Here is a 6078-nt window from a genome sequence, read left to right on the forward strand (position 1 = left end):
TGGGACTGTATATGGAAGTCTTGTCTTCTTAGGGCACTGTAAGCAGCCGATTATAGTATGGAGAATGTCACACTAGCATTTTAACTCTGTTTCTATCAAACATCTACAAAATTATTAACGCTAATAAAAGGGTTTAGCTACGAGGACGCCATTTTTTTCGCTCGCCGTACGGCTCCCGCCGCGGTCTTCCCGTTAGGAAGGGTAGCCAGCATCACCATTACCATCACCTAGCTAGCGGAAGATACCCCTTCGGAGTCTCCTCAGCAATGGGCGGTTATAAAAGACAAATGGGTCGTGATTCCACTTCCCATATTGACTGATAATACCTAGTAGGGGAACTGGCAATCATAGCATGTATACAACGACCCGCACAGCATGTTACAAGGTACGAAGGCTTCTTCGTTATATTTGATTTAGGTGATCGTGTAAAGGAAGCGTTGGACACCACTGGCTCTCGCTGACTTGTGCACGAAATCTGCTGATTTTTGTCGTATATTAATCAAAATAAGTAAGGCACCATCAGAACCTCCCAGTCTTGACCGCCTGTAGGATGTCCGGAAAAGCTGATTAGCGTGTCCCCTTCCCTTTTCCTCCCCTCCTCTATCATTATACTTCTCTTGTTGCCCCCTGAGGGTAGTTCTATCTCAACCATTATCCACTTGATCATTCCTTCTCTCTTGCCATAACCTCCTCTCTTCCACTGCAGCCACCATTTGGGTTTCATGCCGCCCCGCCGGGGTGGTGCAGTGGTAAGACGCCCGACCACTGTGCCGGAGTACCCGGGTTCGAACCCGACCTCGGCGGCTGCGTTTCGATGGAGGCGAAACGAAGAGGCGTCGTGTGCTGTGCGATGTCAGCGCACGTTAAAGATCCCCAGGTGGTCGAAATTACTCCGTAGCCCTCCACTACGGCTCCTCTTTCTCTCTATCCACTTTCACTCCCATCTTCCTCCCTTCCCTTACGGCAGGGTTGCGGTGTCCACAGAAATCAAGTGAGACAGTTACCGCGCCTTTCCCTTCCTATAAATAAATCAGTTTTTTCCTTCATGCCACGCTCAAATGGAGCATTCCCGGCTCTCGTCATTACCGCCTTTCCTCCGCCGCTAACTGCCGGGCTCGTCCCGTGGCAGCCATTTTCCGGTTGTATATTTTCCGCTCCCGTCACAAACTCCCATGCCACTAAGCCAACCATTGCCTCGCACCCTCCCTCCAGCTTCAAATTCGTTTCTTTAACATAGTCCCCATTTATGTTGAGGAGATTTTTAAATTCAGTTTGTCTTTTGCTATAAAGACAGCAGGTGTCGCGGCCACCAAAGCCGCCACAACGATGCGGAATTAAGGAAGGAGCTATTTTATTTTATTTTATTTATCACATACTGGCGGACCAAACATGGTCCGAGCAGGAAAGGCATGGTACACAACAAAGTACAAAAAAACTGACCCTGGACAGCATTGGTACTGTCAGAACACGCACAAACAAAAACTAAAACCAAAACGAAGAATGAATACTTATAAGAGTTAACTGCCCTCCCCCATCGAAAATAAAGGGGAAGAATATTGAAAATTTGTTAAGAGTTATTTATATTTCGTTGTATTTTATGACTAAAGCTCTCCTTTGAAAAGAAGTTGTTTCATTTTTTTGTAAAAAAAATCGTAAAGCTGAACTTAGCAACTTTGAACACAAGTCTTCTTTAGCTGATTGATGTTCGCTGCCAAAATATAAAACTTTAGCAAGGCACTGCAAGGCCACCTCCATTTCCCGCAATGAGGCCGGGACCAAGACAACGTCATTCATCTCTGTTTTTTCTCCTTGCTGCTGAAACAACGCCGTGTCGCATCCATTACCCTTTGTGCCCTGGCGATGGAGCAGACAAGTTGTACGGCATGCCGATTAGAAACCTCCGATGAGACAGCTTTGGGGAACGCTTCGTCATTATCTGGCAGTTTTATAGTACAGAGACAATGGGCAGTTACGGAAATGCGCGCCGAAGTTCATTTGTGATTACGTAACCGCCAGCAAACAAACCTCATGTCATTGCTTATCGCAGGAGGGAAGAAGAAACAGGAATCTAGAGCATTCGCTGTGCGAATACTCAAAAGAACGCACGTTTGAGGCGGAACAATCAGTATTCCCTCTGCCAGATATAATACTCCATGAGCACCTCTCTTGTCGGGAAATGTTATGTTTTTGAATATTACTTTATCGGCGCAATGCGCCGAAAAGAGACGCGCGTCATTATTTGCATATTGCTTGCCCTCTCGTCCTGTCGACGGCTTACGCTCTTTCTCTCTTGGGCTAGGATGTGTTTATTGCTTATTGTCAAATGTCTTCTGCCGTAGGTCACCCGCCCTTATATGGAACGGTACGCGGATGCGATATTCGGAGGTCCTGTGTTCGGTTCCGTGCGACAGCTTGTTGCTTTTCTTGCCATTCCTGCGAATCTATACTTACTATATTTCTCGGTAAAATGATTCGATAGCGCAATTCAAGTCAGTAGCTAAATATAAATTTAAAAAAATCCGAAAATCCCCTACGCTGACATCGCCGATTGCCGGCTTCGTCCTGTAGTGTATGGTAACGAAAACTTCACTTCCCTTTCAATTCACTCAATATATATATATATATATATATATATATATATATATATATATATATATATATATATATATATATGAAGGAAAGAAGCCAACAGTCGGCGAGGCCAAGGAAAGCGTTGGGGATGGTACTTTATGTGTTTTTTTTTTTAATGTTTACTTGGATAATCAAAGAAATTAGTAATGTAATCTGTTTAGGGGAAAGATAATTAAACTCAAAGTAGAAGAAAAAACAACGTGCCGATGGTGGGAACCGAACCCACGACCTCCGAATATCGCGTCCGGTGCTCTACCAACTGAGCTACATCGGCCGCTGTCCCCCCTGCTACTTGCTTGGGTATTTATGTTGTCTGTATACGAACCTTGAGAGTGTTCACCAGCGCCACCCTATATATATAGTTCGTTTCGATGGGCCAGTTCACTAAATAAAGTAGACTGTTATATATATATATATATATATATATATATATATATATATATATATATATATATATATATATATATATATATATATATATATATATATATATATATAAGCACTACTAAACAGCTGCCAGCCATATGGCTAGCTGCTGTATAGCAAAAGTTAGCTTGCATACCTTGTTCATAGGGAAGAACGTTACTACGTAGGTAACTGTGCATTTTAAAGGTTGATTTACAGTTTGGTTCGTGTTTTTTGTTCGATTTATTACGACAGATTTAGAAGAATTAAGTAATCGTGTTTATCGGCTTATAAAAGAGAAACGAGAATTTGTGAGCCCTCCACAGCAGCCAGATTGACCATGAGGTCGAGAGCATATTGCATGCTGCCCTCTAAGAGCATGCGGGGCTGCCTAAAACAAAAAAGGGAACATACAAATCGCCCTCAAGAAGATAACATTTCAGAAAGGTCGTCAAAATATATGTTAAAACTAGTATTATGACTCTTGTGAGGCTCTACGACTTTAGCCAGCACACCAAATCAAAGTTACACACACACACATCCGGGGCTTGAGTTCACCTTTGAGCAACGAGAGAATGCACATGTCCAGTACTTGGATATCAGACTTGTGCTTCGTCAAGACCATACGTGCCAGTTTTATAGGGCACGAGGGACAAAAGGCCTTCTTCCTTACGACTCCAGACATACACAATTGATGAAGATGGGGCTAGCTGCCTCGTGTTTACGGCAGGCGTTGATCAAATCCTGTTCACACTTGATGGGCAACGGTGTCAACCTACAAATTGAGAGTTTGAAACCAAGTTAACATCCGAGGAGCATGCTGATATCTGGGGCTCAAAGCTTTTTTAAGAATATGTGACCCCAAACAAGAGAGCGTAAAGAGAGTGAAAAGATGAGACAGGTTGTTGTCCTGCCCTACGTATATGGCATCTCATATTCTCTTAAGAAGATAGCCAGCCGATTTGAAAAGGGTCGTGCTGTCTGCACCGAACAAGTTAAAGAGTATGTGCAGGAAACTGAATGCAACGAGTGAGACCAAGAATTGAGGCGGCGTGCTGCATAGGGAAGGCTTTGGCAGCTGCCGCACAGGTGTCGTGTACAAAATTTCCCTGACTTGTGGGAAGTCCTATATGGGGCAGACAGGCCGATGCCTCAATCGGAGGCTAAGGGAACACAGAAATTCGTGTGCAGCATTGTCAGCTCCTGGAAACCTGGCGAATTACTGCTCTCGTTGTAGAACGAAAGACGATCAACAGGACTCGAAGGGTAGCCATTGTGTACCAATGTTCACCGAAACTAAGGTGCTGGCCGCACAAAAGACAGTTTTAAAAGACAGATTATCGAAGCATATAAGATTATTTTGGATGAAGAAGGAGAATGCATGAGTGTTCCGTCTGTGGCGCTCAACAGGAAGGAAGTGATACTGCTTCGGTCGGACAATATGATAAGCAGTTAGACTCAATTTGCCATTATTTTCGATTTGTTTTTCTTCTGAATTTTTCTTCGCATTTTCTCTGAATCTTCTGTCTTGTTTTTCTTATTGTAACCCTATGTTTTTTGTGATGCTTTTTTCTTCTTCGTGTTACAAATAACAGCCAGTTGGTAGTGAGCGCATCATCGGTGTGAACGCCTTGCTTTAAGCTCGTGTGTTTGTGTGTGTGTGTGTGTGTGTGTGTGTGTGTGTGTGTGTGTGTGTGTGTGTGCGTGTGCGTGTGTGCGTGTGTGCGTGCGTGCGTGCGTGTGTGTGTGTGTGTGTGTGTGTGTGTGTGTGTGTGTGTGTGTGTGTGTGTGTGTGTGTGTGTGTGTGTGTGTGTGTGTGTGTGTGTGTGTGTGTGTGTGTGTGTGTGTGTGTGTGTGTGTGTGTGTGTGTGTGTGTGTGTGTGTGTGTGTGTGTGTGTGTGTGTGTGTGTGTGTGTGTGTGTGTGTGTGTGTGTGTGTGTGTGTGTGCTATGCAATGTCAGAACCCTTCGGAGTGGTGGAGCATCCTTTGTTACCTGTCGTGTATGGGCACATTAGTGATTTTAGCGGGCATACCTAGGGTTTTTTAGATTTGGTCAGCCATCTCCTCCGCTGGCCGCACACATCCAGGCGGCTCACTCAAGGCAGCGCCGACCAAGCAGTCTCCCCTTAGGAGGCACACTACCGGGCGCGCACCAACGACTTGGTCCGAGAACGGAGCGATGGGCTGCGACGGGACATCGCTAACAGTTCCCGTCAGCATTTTTTTAAACAGCCTTATTCCCCCAGAAATAATCCCCTGTGGCTGCTTGTTCCACGTTTGTCAAGCTTCGCCAGCGCGATTCATCTTATATCACGTAACAGCCGGGCATGCGCTGTTCAGACGCAGCCGAGTCTATTCTCACTCGGAAAAAGAAAAGCGAGAGCGCGAGGCGGACAGGCTTGTGTGCATAGGGAGTCAGTGGGCGGGAAGCCCAGAAAATAAATATTTGGTTAGTCTCTAACGAATTTTCTTAGTGCGAGTTTCCCCAAGCTTCAATGATTTTCACAGATAAGCGCTCCATTTGTGCATCGATATCTCACTTTGCAAGCGGTATTGACAATAAAATGTGTGGCAAATCCGTCTTTAGAAATGAGCAAAGGTAAAAGTAACAAAATGTGCATTCCGCTTAGTTGTGTGAAGCACAGCATCAACTGTCAGGTAGGTGACGTCATTAAAACGCAAGGAGTGAGCGGCTAGCTTATCGAACGTTTACATCACGAAACGCGCACGGCTTTTCAGGCGAGCTGGTTTGTCTATTGTAACGAATCGACTCCAGAGCAAATATGCACAAAACAGAGGAGAACGACGAGGCAGAATCGTACAGCATTGAGATATTGTTTTATTATGCCAAAATTGAACTATTTCGTACAGACGCGCTCACGTGAGGAGCCCTGCTGTTCACATGAAATTCATACCCATATCGAACATTTACCAGAACGAAATCATCTACTCTTTATGCGTGAGAGAAATGTGGCTCACACACGTCGCTCCAGGTTTATGATGTTGTTATCGCTGCCGCTGCGTTCCGGCTGTTTTTGGCG

At 44.9% G+C, this 6078-nt stretch overlaps 1 non-coding gene across 1 annotated transcript; it reads right to left on the reverse strand.

Moving 5' to 3' along the window:
- Window positions 1-2832: 2832 nt before the first annotated feature.
- TRNAS-CGA (transfer RNA serine (anticodon CGA)) lies at window positions 2833-2905 on the reverse strand. The gene has a single exon. It is a non-coding gene; the product is annotated as a tRNA-Ser (tRNA).
- Window positions 2906-6078: the final 3173 nt, after the last annotated feature.

Source organism: Amblyomma maculatum, chromosome 8 (assembly GCF_055883805.1).
Source record: "Amblyomma maculatum isolate TAMU_Amacu chromosome 8, ASM5588380v1, whole genome shotgun sequence".
Classification (NCBI taxonomy): Eukaryota; Metazoa; Arthropoda; class Arachnida; order Ixodida; family Ixodidae; genus Amblyomma; species Amblyomma maculatum.